The sequence below is a fragment of the Odocoileus virginianus genome, chromosome 26, assembly GCF_023699985.2.
Source record: "Odocoileus virginianus isolate 20LAN1187 ecotype Illinois chromosome 26, Ovbor_1.2, whole genome shotgun sequence".
NCBI classification, from domain to species: Eukaryota; Metazoa; Chordata; class Mammalia; order Artiodactyla; family Cervidae; genus Odocoileus; species Odocoileus virginianus.
In genome coordinates, this window is record NC_069699.1 from 27,314,773 (window position 1) to 27,330,319 (window position 15,547).

A 15,547-nucleotide genomic window follows, 5' to 3' on the forward strand; every position below is an offset into this window, starting at 1 on the left:
TGGAGGTCGTACCATATCAGAAGACTTTTCTGAAGGTCCAAGATGAGTTGTATTTTTAACATATTTTAATTTCTGAGTAATTCAGTGAGTGATTTAAAAAAGTAGATGTGGAATCTGGAAGGCATTAAAGAGATGTCAAGGACAGACGGATTTTGATTTGTAGCCTAATGAAATGTTTTGCCAACTTTTAAAGATTTTTTTGAGAGCAGAACTTTAATCATTTGCTTGTGTTTCTGGCATGGTAAGGTTATTCCTGTTTCTGTTACACGAGGAATCCAAAGTGAAATGGGATAATTTTTAATTAGCAAAATTATAAAACCATTTGCAGCCAAATGTTTCTTGTCTTGTATAAACTGTGAGGTTTCACATTTTACTTTAATCATTTGGGGAAATTTCATTCTGAAGATCTGTTTCAGTTAGTACTTTATGTATGGATACAAAATTTCAGTATTAGAAATTAGTTTTCTGATTTCACTTAAATAATCTGACAGGATTTCAGTCATGTTTATTGCTTGTGCCTATTTTGGAGGTGTCATGGTTACCTGAATTGGCTTTTTCGCTAATATTCAAATCAGCATTATGTATGCAAGGCTAAATAAATACTACAAGAGAAATAGCATTGGGGTGTTAGTAATGTTTCTTTGTTTTTAGGTTGTATGATTTGTATATTTCCAAATTGTTTTTGTTGAGGTAATTATTTAAATCAAAAAGTTATATTTTTACTATAAATATATGAATAGAGAGTTATTTTAAAAGTGTGTTTTATTAAGTAAATGAGAATAGTGAGCCAAGTCCTGACAGCTTACACACAATTCTCAGAGTTTTTATTTTATGATGGTTCAACTGCATTTGATTATGAGAGTTTTACAGTTTCTTGGAGCTTTTTGAAAACGAACTTGGAAGCAAAAATTCTGTGGAAATGAGAAGGGATTTAAGTGTTCAGAATTTGAGGATGTTACTGGACTAAGGACACTTCCAGCTCCTTGAACTTCAGCATACTTATTATTAAGCTCGGGGAGAAACGGAGCATCTTATCCTGTTTCTCTGGGGTCCCCCCGGGAGGGGATGCGGGCACTATGTCGCACCCTCACAGTGCGCCAAACTCAGCAGGAAGAAAGATGGTGGAAACCGTCAGAGCAAAGTATACCCATAGCACTGGCTCAGGGGTCTGGAAGTACATCAGTGCCCTCATCTTTAGCCCTTTGTAGAAGTCAGAGGTGTCACTTACCAAGATCAAGAGGGGAAATGCGATGTGTCAATAGTTGTCCTTTAGACTGAGTAATTCCTTAATGAAACATTCTTAAACCTATAGGATGCCCCAGGAATGTCATATACGTAATCATTTTTTATTGAACTGTCAAAAGACCAAAGGACAGGAACCTTAAGTTTAAAACAAACAGAACAGATTAATGAGTGCTGATTTTGTATAGAATTTAGGCAGGCAATTATAATATTGGAGGGTGAAATACATGTACTTGATATGGAAATTCCTTAGAACGCCCATCTAGATTTAGTTAAGCTGTCTATGTGCATGTAGAAATATAGTCAATCTGGACAATATTGATAGTCTTTTAAAACAGAATCAGATAAGAATTTCTTTGGGAAATTGTGTTTATTTTTGTGGGACATGGCAATATGGTCGTCTGGAATTGTACTTTCCAGCATCTAGCACTAGCCTCCTGTGACTGCTGGGCCCATGAAGTATAGCTGTGGCTAGTCTGAATTGAGATGGGCTAAGTGTACAAAACAGACTGAATTTCAGAGACACTGATTGCAAGTTGAAGTGATAAAATAAGGTTTTGGATATACTGGATTACATAAAAGATATCATTAAAATTACTATTGTCTGTCTCTTCTTGTTTTTTTAATATGGTTAACTGGAAAATTAGAGATTACATATGTGGTTCACTATTGTTTTCCTCTAATTCTTTGCATTGATCTCTGAGGAAGACTTTCTTATCTCTCCTTGCTATTCTTTAGAACTCTGCATTCAAATGGGTATATCTTTCCTTTTCTCCTTTGCCTTTCACTTCTCTTTTCTCAGTTATTTGGAAGGCCTTGTCAGACAACCATTTTGCCTTTTTGCATTTCTTTTTCTTGGGGATGATCTTGATCACTGCCTCCTGTACAATGTTACGAACCTCTGCCCATAGTTCATCAGGCACTCTGTCTATCAGATCTAATCCCTTGAATCTGTTTGTCCCTTCCACTGTATAATTGTAAGGGATTTGATTTAGGTCATACCTGAATGGTCTAGTGGTTTTCCCTACTTTCTTCAATTTAAGTCTGAATTTGGCAATAAGGAGTTCATGATCTGAGCCACAGTCAGCTCCCAGTCTTGTTTTTGCTGACTGTATAGAGCTTCTCCATCTTTGGCTGCAAAAATATAATCAATCTGATTTTGGTATTGGTGATGGCCATGTGTAGAGTCTTTTCTTCTGTTGTTGGAAGAGGGTATTTGCTACGACCAGTGTGTTCTCTTGGCAAAACTCTGTTAGTCTTTGACCTGCTTCATTTTGTACTCCAAGGCCAAATTTGCCTGTTACTCCAGATATCTCTTGACTTCTGACTTTTGCATTCCAGTCCCCTATAATGAAGAGGACATCTTTTTTGGGTGTTAGTTCTAGAAGGCCTTGTAGGTCTTCATAGAACTGTTCAACTTGAGCTTCCTCAGCATTACCGGTCAGGCATAGACTTGGATTACTGTGATATTGAATGGTTGCCTTGGAAACGAACAGAGACCATTGTGTCAGTTTTGAGTTTGCATTCAAGTACTGCATTTTGCACTCTATTTTGGACTCCAAAGAATAGCAAGGAGAGATAAGAAAGCCTTCCTCAGTGATCAGTGCAAAGAAATAGAGGAAAACAATAGAATGGGAAAGACTAGAAATCTCTTCAAGAAAATTAGAGATACCAAGGGAACATTTCATGCAAAGATGGGCACAATAAAGGATAGAAATGGTATGGACCTAACAGAAGCAGAAGATATTAAGAAGAGGTGCAGGAATACACAGAAGAATTATACAAAAAAGATCTTCATGCCCCAGATAACCATAGTGGTGTGATCACTTACTTAGAGCCAGACATCCTGGAATGCAAAGTCAAGTGGGCCTTAGGAAACATCACTATGAACAAAGGTAGTGGAGGTGATGGAATTCCAGTTGAGCTATTTCAGATCCTAAAAGATGATGCTATAGAAGTGCTGCACTCAGTATGCCAGCAAATTTGGAAAACTCAGCGGTGGCCACAGGACTGGAAAAGGTCAGTTTTTATTCCAATCCCAAAGAAAGGCAATGCCAAAGAATGTTTAAACTACCACACAATTGCACTTATCTCACACACCAGCGAAGTAATGTTCAAAATTCTCCAAGCCAGGCTTCAACAGTACATGAACCGTGAACTTCCAGATGTTCAAGCTGGGTTTAGAAAAGACAAAAGAACCAGAGATCAAATCGCCAACATCTGCTGGATCATTGAAAAAGCGAAGAGTTCCAGAAAAACATATACTTTTGCTTTATTGACTACGCCAAAGCCTTTGACTGTATGGATCACAATAAACTGTAAAAAAATTCTGAAACAGATGGGAATACAGACCACCTGACCTGACTCCTGAGAAATCTGTATGCAGGTCAAGAATCAACAATTAGAACTGGACATGGAAAAACAGACTGGTTTCAAATAGGAAAAGGAATATGTCAGTATTGTATATTGTCACCCTGCTTATTTAACTTATATGCAGAGTACATCATGAGAAACACTGGGCTGGAAGAAGCACAAGCTGGAATCAAGATTGCCAGGAGAAATATCAATAACCTCAGATATGCAGATGACACCACCCTTACAGAGGAGAGTGGAAAAAGTTGGCTTAAAACTCAGCATTCAGAAAACTTAAGATCATGGCATCTGGTCCCATCAGTTCATGGCAAATAGATGGGGAAACATTGGAGACAGTGAGAGAGTTCTTTTTGGGGCTCCAAAATCATTGCAGATAGTGACTGCAGACATGAAATTAAAAGACACTTGCTCCTTAGAAGGAAAGCAGTGAGCAAGCTAGACAGCATATTAAAAAGCAGAGATGTTACTTTACCAACAAAAGTCTGTGGTGTTGGAGAAGACTTGAGAGTCCCTTGGACTGCAAGGAGATCCAGCCAGTCAATCCTAAAGAAAATCAGTCCTGAATATTCATAGGAAGGACTGATGCTGAAGCTGAAACTCCTATACTTTGACCATCTGATATGAAGAACCAACTCATTGGGAAGAACCTGATGCTGGGAAAGATTGAAGGTGGGAGGAGAAGGGGATGATAGAGGATGGGATGGTTGGATGGCATCACTGACGTGATGGACATGAGTTTGAGTAAGCTCTGGGAGTTGGTGATGGACAGGGAAGCCTGGCGTGCTGCAGCCCATGGGGTCACAAAGAGTTGGATATGACTGGGTGACTGAACTGAACGGATGTGGTTCACTTTATGTTTCCTTTGGATACCTCCGTTAGAGAACGTATATGCTGTAGAGTTTCTAGGTGGCGCTAGTGGTAAAGAACCTGGCTACCAGTGCAGGAGACTTTAGAGGCTTCAGTCCCTGAGTCCGCAAGATCTCCTGGAGAAGGAAATGGCAACCGAGTCCTCCAGTATTCTTTCCTGGGGTATCCCATAGACAGAGGAACCTGTCTGACTACAGTCCGTAAGGTTGCACAGAGTTGGACACGACTAAAGCAACTGAGCATGCACAACATATAAGTTCCATATTTCTAAAGGCATCAATCTTGGAGGAATTCCTTCCTTAAAAAGGGAGTAAATTGTTGTTTCAAATGTTTTTCAAGTCTGAAAAAAAAACTAATTTATTTTCATCCATTTATTGTCCAAAAAGACAGCTAATTGATTTCACTGATTTATTTAATCAAAAAAGTGAGACAGAGTGCTTTTCAAATTAATCCATTCATTTCATTTACTATAAATGCAGTGCCACAATAAATATTCCCTCATGGATTATAATCTGATTGTCATAAAGCCTCATTCCATCATTTTAATTCTAGGTACCCTGTACTGACATTAGCTGATGAGTCAAATAGTTATCAAACTAGTGATGTTTGACATCAGATACTAGCAGATAATCTATTTTTAAAAGTTATCTTCTGTTTTGTCATGGAGACCTGTAAATCTCAAACTAGGATGTATACACCATTAGGCTTATGTCACGGTAGTTGGGATCTTGCTAAATCATAGAATAATTTACTCTGGCCTACTGTGATGCACAGGCACTTTCCCCCTGAAGATTTCTGTGGGAAAAGACATCATTTTAATATTTTAAATGGCCAAATTTATGTTGGCATATAGTACAAGGTTTTGAATGTTCACAGTGACATTCCTCCATACTTAAGTCCCTTTTGATTTGTGCTCCCAGATTCCCCGCCTTTTTCATGAATCAACTTGAGCCATCTTCCCTCTTTCCCCCACTGCCATTAAGGTAGTTTTTGGTAGAAATGTTTGAGATCAAAGTTAGTTTCTGTACTGATCATTGCCTTAAAAAAATCATAGCTGCTACTTCTGTTGAGAATTTTGCACTGTGTTTTGCTTATCTTAGCTTAATAAAAATATTGGGAGTTGCTTACACATAGTGGGAAACTGACTCCTCTTTGGGGAGGAAATGTAAGAAAACATGATGGCAGCTTTCAGGAGAGAGAGATCTTGAATTTGGTTGCTAATATTAGGAATAGAAAGGGGTAGGGACAGATGGTATAGACGTTGGATCAAAGGCTAGGAAGATAAGGGGAATGTTGGGGACAGGAGGCATGAGGTGGAAAAAAAAATTGTCTTCAAACTTTGAGCTTGCCTGACATTGGATAGCAGTGTGTTTATCAGTGATGAGAAATTCAATGAGGAAGATTTTGGTAGGCAAGGACTGTAAACTTTTGACTTTACTCTGAATTTGGAGGTGAAGGTGAAAAAAATCTAGAAATACCCAGATGACCACCTTAATTTATCTTTCTTCAGAAACACTTTGCCAACAAAGGTCTGTCTAGTCAAGGCTATGGTTTTTCCAGTGGTCATGTATGGATGTGAGAGTTGGACTATAAAGAAAGCTGAGCACTGAAGAATTGATGCTTTTGAACTGTGGTGTTGGAGAAGACTCTTGAGAGTCCCTTGGACTGCAAGGAGATCCAACCAGTCCATCCTAAAGGAGATCAGTCCTGGGTGTTCATTGGAAGGACTGATGTTGAAGCTGAAACTCTAATACTTTGGCCACCTGATGCGAAGAGCTGACTCATTGGAAAAGATCCTGATGCTGGGAAAGATTGAAGGCAGGAGGAGAAGGGGACGACAGAGGATGAGCTGGTTGGATGGTATCACCGACTCAATGGACATGGGTTTGGGTGGACTCTGGAACTTGGTGATGGACAGGGAGGCCTGGCGTGCTGCGGTTCATGGGATCGCAAAGAGTTGGACACGACTGAGTGACTGAACTGAACTGAACAGAAGCACTATCACACTCTGGGCTATATTTTTATTTAGGGGTTATTGTATTCCAGTATTCTTAATTCTAGGTATCTTTTGGCCAACTAAAAAATGATTGAAATTTTCTTTTCTTTTTTTTTTAATCATAGAGTATGTCCCACTTAAGCAATAGAGGGGAATATCACTAATTCTCTCACTGGTGTGAAAAAATAAAAATGAACATTTAAGCATATCCTTCTGTTTGTTTAAGCATATAGTCTGATCATTTTTTTCACTAACCTGGCAAGACAAGGGGAGAAGGGCAAGCCCCGAGGGGCTCTGGGGCTCTGGCTTCTACCAGGTGGGACCTGCTCTGGGGAGGGGACGGGGACAATGACAGGTGGTGAGTTTGACTGGGGCAATAATGTCAAAGTGAAGAAGTCCAATGAAGCAGTAAATGGTGGGAGTAACTATGACTCTCTTAAGGTAGCCAAATGCCTTGTCATCTAATTAATGACGTGCATGAATGGCTGAACAAGATTCCCACTGCCCCTACCTACTGTCCTTCTAGTCTTGTCTATTTTACTATATTCCCCTCTAGTCTTTTCTGAATGCAGAATTTAAATATGTAGTTGCAGTCATCTTGTGCTTGTAACTTTCTATCTTGCTTTTTCTTCATGGTGACTGTTACCATGCTGCCATATTATATTTATGATAATTATTCTTTATTGACTGTCTATTATATGATCTAGTCACTGCACAGATATTTTTTTGAGGTGTCTTCTAGGGGTTGGAGCCTGTTCTATGTCTTTGAAATGAGTGAAACCAGTTTCCTGCCTGTGTGGAGATCACTGTTAGAGACATAAAAGTTTTCTGTGTGTTTGCCATACCTTGCAGCAGGGTGTTTAGTGTTTTGATGCCCAGCAGTCACTGTGCAGAGAAGGCAGTGGCACCCCACTCCAGTACTCTCGCCTGGGAAGTCCCATGGACGGAGGAGCCTGGTGGGCTGCGGTCCATGGGGTCTCTAGGAGTTGGACACGACTGAGCGACTTCACTTTCACTTCCATGCATTGGAGAAGGAAATGGCAACCCACTCCAGTGTCCTTGCCTGGAGAATCCCAGGGATGGGGGAGCCTGGTGGGCTGCCGTCTATGGGGTCGCACAGAGTCAGACACGACTGAAGCGACTTAGCAGCAGTAGCAGTCACTGTGACAACCGGAAATACTCCCATACAGTCCCAAATACCACACTCCCCAGCTCCCCAAATGATCACTGGTTTAAACCATAATTTGGTTAGCAGTTTTCTTTCCGGACAGGACATTAAGTTTGGGACATTTTAGGTTTTTTTTTTTTTTTTTTAATTAAAAAAAATTTTTTTTTATTGTGGTTAAAGTTACATAACGTGAAACATACTATTTTAACCATATTTAACTATACAATTCAGTGGCACTATGTACATTCACATTGTTGTGCAACTCTTTGCCATCATCCATCTCTCGAATCTTTCACCTTTCCAAACTGAAACTCTGTGCCTGTTAAGCACTAGCTTTTCAGTTCCCCTTGTCACTTCCACCCCCTGGCCCCTCACATCTACCAGTGTACTTTCTGACTCTGTGAATTTGATTTGACTATTCTTGGTACCTCGTATAAGTGGAATCAAATAGTGTTTGTCTGCACCTGATGTATATTAGAGTGCATTTTTAAGGTTGATTTGATATACATCCTACCAGCAGATTGTACCTCCTTTTTTTTTTTTTCCTTTGCCATATTAACACATTTATATGAAATCTAGGTTGGGTACCTTTTGTTCTTCTTTGTTTCATTTGGTGGTAGACAGTTCTACATGAGTTGTATCTATGAGTACCATTTTCTGGTAGAGCAAGGCCTTGAGTGGTGGGGGATTTCATGCTACTTTGTGTCTTTTTTTTTTTTTTTTTCATTTATTTTTATTAGTTGAAGGCTAATTACTTTACAGTATTGTAGTGGGTTTTGCCATACATTGACATGAATCAGCCATGGATTTACATGTGTTCCCCATCCTGAACCCCCCTCCCATCTCCCCATCCCATCCCTCTGGGTCATCCCAGTGCACCAGCACCGAGCACTTACTTTGTGACTTTAAAGTTTTGCTACTTAAGATTTTACAACAACTTTTTGACAGTATTGGAGAAAGGGCATATAAGATAATCTTGGTTAAGATCTCAAGTGGAAACCCGTTGTTTTTGCCTCCTAATGGTTGCTTTTTCTCCATGTCTATACCATTCTGAAGGTAAAGTGAAATACACTTAGGGGCCTAGCATTAGAGATGGTTTAAAAGCTCATAATTCAGAATCCTAGTTCTGACAATTATTGACTGTGCGTCTTTGGGTAAGTTACTTAATCCAGTTCTATCTTTTCATCTTCTATTACAGGACAGTGTATACTTCATAATGATCTTGTGAGAAGCAATGAGCTTTGCTTACATGGTTAGTTTGTTAGCTGCAGTGGAGACCATTTGAATAGTAGTTGGAAGCATAGGCTCTGGTGCCAGGCACTGGGTTTAAATCTTGATTCAACTACTTATTAGCCTCTGACCTTTTTGTAAGTTACTTTGTCACTCTGAGTCTTGGTTTTCCTATCTGTGAAGTAGAAATACAAAAGAAGAAACTCCCCTTTTCTCCATTGACATGAACACTGAGCATGGTTGTGGGGTGGCGGTGGTGGCAGTCTGTGCTTTCGTGCAGGACCCGCATGTAGTGCGAATCTGTAAATGGCCCCTCTGGGCACAGTAATAGCCTCGGGAGTGTGAATACGTGGGGTTCTATATGTTAGTCTTCTCTATTTTCCCTTTTTTTGTTTTTGGTTGCAGTGGGGCTAATATGTCTGCCTATACATTTTTCTTTTCTTTTTTTTTTACTTTTTTCTGACTTACATATTGCCTTAAGTGTTAGCAGAATTAAAATTAATACCTTTTCATAGGTATAACAGTGAACTGCTGTACTCTTATTTCTTCTTTGGACTTGGGTTTCCTGTTAGAGTTTTGGGCTGATTTCAGAGTCATGAATGCTGGTTAAGGTAGGAAGACATTTCTGCCCCAGGTATCTGTCTTTACTGAGTCCAGATATCACATATTAAAATAAGTGGAACAAACACCCAAAATATTTGTTGGACAATGTAATTTAAGATGAAGCATAGGGAAAAAAAAAAGAAAGCATTTTCAAAGTTCTACTGAATTCCATTGGACTTTATTGATATTTTTCATTTTGGGGGTCATATTTCATGTACTTTGTATTGGGTGTAAATTGAGTGTGAACAGTTCTGCATGTTGTATCTCAGAAGTCCAAATCTTTATTCTTTATCAAGCATAGTGTACCACACTTTATTGGGGAAATTCCACTCCTCTGGTGTGAGATTGATCTCGTGGCCTTGAAAACAAAAACCCTGACAAAATAGTGTGTCCTCTACAAAATAAGTATTCCATGCTTACAACTCCTCCCCCAAGAAAAATATGACCCTCAAGGCAATGAAGCACACAATACATAATGAAAAACAATAAAACCTAAGTTCTAGCTTGTACTTTTAGTGACTCACTGACTTCATAATAAAATGTGAATGCAATTACATTTGTGCGTCCTCAACCATTAGGCAAACGGTAGGAAGAAGTAAGGGAAAAGTCTGCTAATAGGGTTGTAGAACAAATTCAGATAAATCTTTAAACTCGGGAGTCACCTGGTGTCAGGCCGTGGAGTCTTTCCTGGCGTGGCCGGATGGAACCAGTGTGAGTCATCAGCATGTGGTGCATTTGTCTTGTTCACCCGGCTGCTCTGTAAGGCTGCGTCTGTATGTTGTGTTCTTATGATTGGAGTGATTTTGATGATTCATTAAAAAAAACACGGGAACAAGGCATGTTGAGTCTTTGACAGGATGGCCTTAAGAGTGGACTGTTTCATTTTTACCTTTTTTTTCTTTTCCCCTATCACTTGAGTTATTTCAGCTGGCATATCTGTTGTAGACATAAACTTAGCCTCTTTTTCCTCAGGGTTCAAAAGAATGGAAACCTTGCTCTGGTTTTGGCTCGAAGTAAAACCTGCAGGATATTGAGTCCTTTGTGGAAAAGACTAGAAGGTATGTTCTCAAAATTTCAGTACTAGTGGCCTGGGAAATTGTTGGCAAAAATAGAGCATTTTTGTGTTATTTGGGTTACAGAAGAAAAAGTGTTTACAACATGACACAGTATTGTCATTGATAAACCTGAGTCATTTTCCCCTTTCTTGTCTTTCATAACTCTTGTCAAGATTTGTGGTTATGCAGTTATTTATTTATTTGTTCAGCATAAGTGTTGTCATTTGGGCTGTAAACTGAGACCAGGCCATGCGAGTTTTTTTAGCCACACACCGACTTGCACGTGGTGGCACTGTCAGTAGTTGTTCAGTCATGGTTAGCATGAGCAGATAAATGCGGTGGCGGTGACGGCCATGTGTGTGCCTAGCCTCGCAGTCGTGTTTGATTCTGCGACCCGTGGACTCTAGCCCGCCAGGCTCCTCTGTCCGTGGGATTCTCCAGGCAGGAATACTGGAGTGGGTTGCCATCTCCTACTCCAGGGGATCTTCCCGACTCAGGAATTGAACCTGGGTCTCCTGCATTGCAGGCAGATTGTTGCCTGACCAAACTGTGAGGGAAGGCCTTCGTAGGCTGACATATATTTAATGTTTGAAGGTAACAGATTCTTTGTGAAACGCGTACAGGCATTCTCCTACTTCAACCTTGCCACACATCTTTGGTTATTCTAACTGCTCACACTGTTGGGATATGAAACTGAGGCTTATGGAGGTTTCTGAGAGAACTTGAGGTCACGTGGCTGTAAGTACCTTTCAAACCTTCTTTTGTCTGACTTGGAAACACATGGCACCCATGACCAGCTGGTATGCCAAATGGTTGTAGCTCGTGAGGTCTCCTGGTGAAATTGTTCCAAAGATATTTGATGAGCAGTATTTTTCTTTGCGACTTGAGCGGTGTTTTCCAAGGAAAGTACATCAGAATTTGATTCTAGTCATTAAGAAAGAGGATTCACTTATAAATAAGAATAGCAGTAGTAACACACGTTCTTTTTGTTGTGTGTTAGGTATTCTAACCTCCTTTTATGGGTTAGTTCCTTTTATCTTTAGAACATGCCTATAAGGTAGATACTTTTATTCCCATTTTGCAGATGAGAAAACTGAGACTCAGGAAGCTTAATGAAAGCTTAACTAACTTACCCAAGGTTACACAGCTAGAACGTGGGAGAAAGAAAAATACTAAATGACTTTAAAACTTCTTTCTAAAGTACAGTTAGAGCCAAGGACTTGAAATAACCCTGATTTTTCATCAGTTCACATGGATGCTTGTGAGCCACCCAGCACTGTTTTTAAGTACCTCCCCTGGTGCAATATTCATTTTTACATTTTATGAATATTTTATTTTTATTATCTAGAGAGAGAGGGAGATTGGCCAGCACTGTGAGTTCATGGAGTTCCCCGATGAGCCCCATTAGCCTGATACTGTCCTGGAGACAGGATGCTGCCTACAGAGGTTGCCTTGAGTTTTATCTACAGGCACAAGACCTACAGGACTTGAAGGGATGCAGGTGAATGGCATCCATGTGTAAAATTCACTGGGGGAAACTGAAAAGAATGTTTCATTGAAAAATTTGGCTTTTGACTGAAGATGGTCTGCAGCTTTTCTGGTGGTGAGCTCTCTAGCTTTGAATTTTGGCTTTGCTTTTTTTCCCCCCTTATTACATTCTCAGTGAGAGAATGGATACTTTAGTATGATGATCAAAGCTCACTTTAGGTTTCATCATTACCAATTGGTAGTTAATTTGCATTTCAGTGTGTGCTAAGTCACCCAGGAAATGTTATTGTCTTCATCCCAGTCCCATCTGAATCTCAAGAATGACTCAAGAATTTTGCTTCTTTCCTCAATGAAGATGGAAACAATTTTGCATTTGTTATTTTTGCGGGAGCTCCAGCTTGACAAGAAGGTAACTTAGATGAAGCTGGTTTCTGGGAAAGAGCTGAAACTATAGAATGGTCCTAAATGTGTGTTTTAAATAATGCTGACATATTTTGTTGATGCTGGCTATTTTATTTGATTGCTATCCATTCCGAAGTCTCCCCCTCCTTTTTTCTTCTTTGAAATCTGTTGGTTACTATGGAAACAGTGTTGTTTTGGGTTTGGGTGGAGCTGTATCCACAAATGCAATATAAAGTCATTTATAAAATGGGTTAATACTTATTCTGGCTGGTCATGTATGGGACTTGATGTAATGATAATCACAATCACACATGCAGAATAAATTTGCACTTTTATTGTTATTTTCTTAAGTCTGTCTAAATATGTGCAATTTTGCTTGGAATGCACTGTCATTTCCTCTCTGATTTGGATATTGCCATTTAAAAGCCAACACCCTGTGCTGGTGAAATTGCTTGGAGTTGAAAGTATTCGGCAGGTCTCAAACATCCCTGCGATCACATTTTCATTTAGGGGAGTGACTTCTGGGATATATTGTGAGACTTGCTCCAGGACCCAGCTTGCCGTTTGGGCCTGCTTCTCCACCTTCTCTTCCACGAACAAGTCCTCTAGCTCTCATTTGTCTTCAGTAATGCAGAATCGTATAGTCCCTTTCACACTGATGCTTGTGAGCCACCCAGCACTGTTTTTAAGTACCTCCCCTGGTGCACAATGCATTCATAAAAGTAGGTGAAAAATGAAAGGACTGGGTGTTCTGGGCCACCCTCAAGTGGAGTCCAAGAAAAGGGGTAGGGATTTTGGAAAAGTTTCCAGGGATGATCAATGAAGATGATGAAAGGCTGAGCAAGGAGGATATTGGGGAAAGGTTCAAGGAATCGGTACTATTTAACATGAGTTTGAATAAACTCTGGGAGTTGGTAATGGACAGGGAGGCCTGGCGTGCTGCAGTCCACGGGGTCCCAAAGAGTCAGACACAACTGAGTGACTGAACTGAACTATTTAAAGTACATAGGAGATGTGCTGGGGCATATGTGTTAAGTGTGGGGGCATTTCATTAAGTCTTTTTACCCAGGAACATGTTTGTAAGAAAGGGAGTGTTCACTCTTTGGTTCTCTAAAAATCTACCATTAGGAGGACGTTAACCATGAAGAGCAGGTGAAATTGTTGTATGAAGTAGACAGATGGCAGGAGTCTTTTAAAGATGGCCAGACTCTGGAAGAGGACGCCACTAGGAAGAAGTGGTGGAGGCCCTCCCCTTGATATCACTTAGGCATACATTAGATACGCAATTTGTTGACTGGTTTGCAAATCCTGTTGGAAGCCAAGCAGTGACTTAGATGACCTCACAGAATTTCCTTACAGGCCCGTGAGTTATTGTCTTATTGTGAAGGAATTTTCAAAATTCATTTTTCCGTACCTTTTGAAAGACCTTTTTAACTCTCTAGAAATGAACATGGGAATATAAAAAAATTGCTTTTATTTAGACCAAAATCCTACAGAGAGAGGTCTGTTGGAATGATCAGGGATCCTAATCTTAAATTTTGCAATGCTCTATACCTTTGTGATGCCTCTAATAGTGTTGGGTGTACTTTTCAAAGTCCTTTCAATCCAGAAGAATTTTGGTAACTCATGAATGGACTTGTGATCATAGAGTTCGAGGAACCTTTGAGATTGAATAGGTCAGTGGTTTTCTTGTACATCAGCATCACCTGGAAACCTCTTAGAAATGAGAATTCTTGGGTCCTATCCCAGACCTACTGAGTCAGGAACTCTGAAGAAGACAGACAGTGACCTTTGTTTTGGATATCCTGGATGACCACCTTGGGTCTCCATCATCCATCATCCCTTGTTTACTTAGAACATTAGCATAGTAAGGCAAAGTTTGGGGCTAATTGGTAGTCTGTGTCATTGTTGACAAGGTAACCAATTAACCTGGCATAGGAAAAAGAAAGTATTTTAGTCACAGGTTGCCCCCACCTGTCTTGTAAAAGATACCCTTTTCTCTCTACTGGAAGAATGGCCATACCATGGCTCAGGACAGCTTCAGCAGGAATGAGGAGAAAGTCCCTATGATGATGGGCTGTGATAATGGGCCACCACCTTGCAGGATATTTATTAAAATAATTTTTATCAGTTGTTTCCTTTTTGTGGGGGCCCATCCATCCATCCATCTTATATTCCCACACACCCACCCATGTATTCTTCTACCTATTCATGCAGCAATTCTTTCTTAATATTCCACTGTGTTCTTGGCACTGTGTAGGGAATGGGGCAGAGGGAGAGGGTTAGCGTCCTCTAAGTATGACTGGTATCTTTTGTTTTCTTTTCCTCAAATTCACACCATATATGTTGCCCAAAGCCCAAATACCCAGTTACCACCCTAACATTTATTTTCTCCTTGTATTTTTGACCTTGGGCTTTCTAGCTCTAGTGAGTGAGTGAAGTCGCTCAGTCATGTCCGACTCTTTGTGACCCCGTGGACGGTAGCCCACAAGGCTCCTCGGTCCATGGAATTCTCCAGGCAAGAATACTGGAGTGGGTTGCCAGTTCCTTCTCCATTTCTAGCTCTACAACCCACTAAATTCTTCTTCAGTCACATAAGTTTTCTCATTGAAGGTAAGTGTTCATTAAATTACAAAGACAAACAAAATATATCCAAGAGTAAGTGTCACTGAGATGTCATCATTCCATACATTGTGTATTATATTTGGGCCAAAACCTCTCCTCTGTAGAGTTACATGGTGAGGAAAAGGAAGACCCAGCCTCTCCTCGAAGCAGACCCTTTTATGACTGTCCACATGGTGGGAGGTTTCTTTTTTTTTTTTTCTCTCTCGCAGCTGACTTAAGGGTGGGGCTTAAGTACCCACACTTACCACTGACTCAGCGTCACTCCACCTCTATTGTCTGGGGTTGTTTTTCTGCACCCACCCCTCAAGCTATTTTCTCTGTGGAAGAGGAAGGAAAAAAATTCTGCTGAAAACAATCCAATCCTGATCAGTTTCCCATTGCATAATAAACGCTTGTTTGGACATTGCTTGGACTGTCATTTTAGCAAGAATCTTCTGTTTGATTAAATAACTTCTCTGTTATGTATTGAACAAAATGAAATGTATGTCATAACAGATA

The 15,547-nt window shown here is 40.1% G+C and overlaps 1 protein-coding gene across 12 annotated transcripts in view; it reads left to right on the forward strand.

The window, feature by feature from the left end:
• Window positions 1–15,547, forward strand: part of FOXP1 (forkhead box P1) — a 615,660-nt gene that overhangs the window by 105,658 nt on the left and 494,455 nt on the right. For 2 of the 12 annotated variants that reach the window (XM_070455669.1, XM_070455672.1), the window contains exon 3: window positions 10,452–10,537. The exons of the other annotated variants lie outside the window; for them this stretch is intronic. The gene's annotated coding sequence lies outside the window, so the exon portion shown is untranslated. The remainder of the gene's footprint in view (window positions 1–10,451; window positions 10,538–15,547) is intronic. 12 annotated transcript variants of the gene reach the window in all.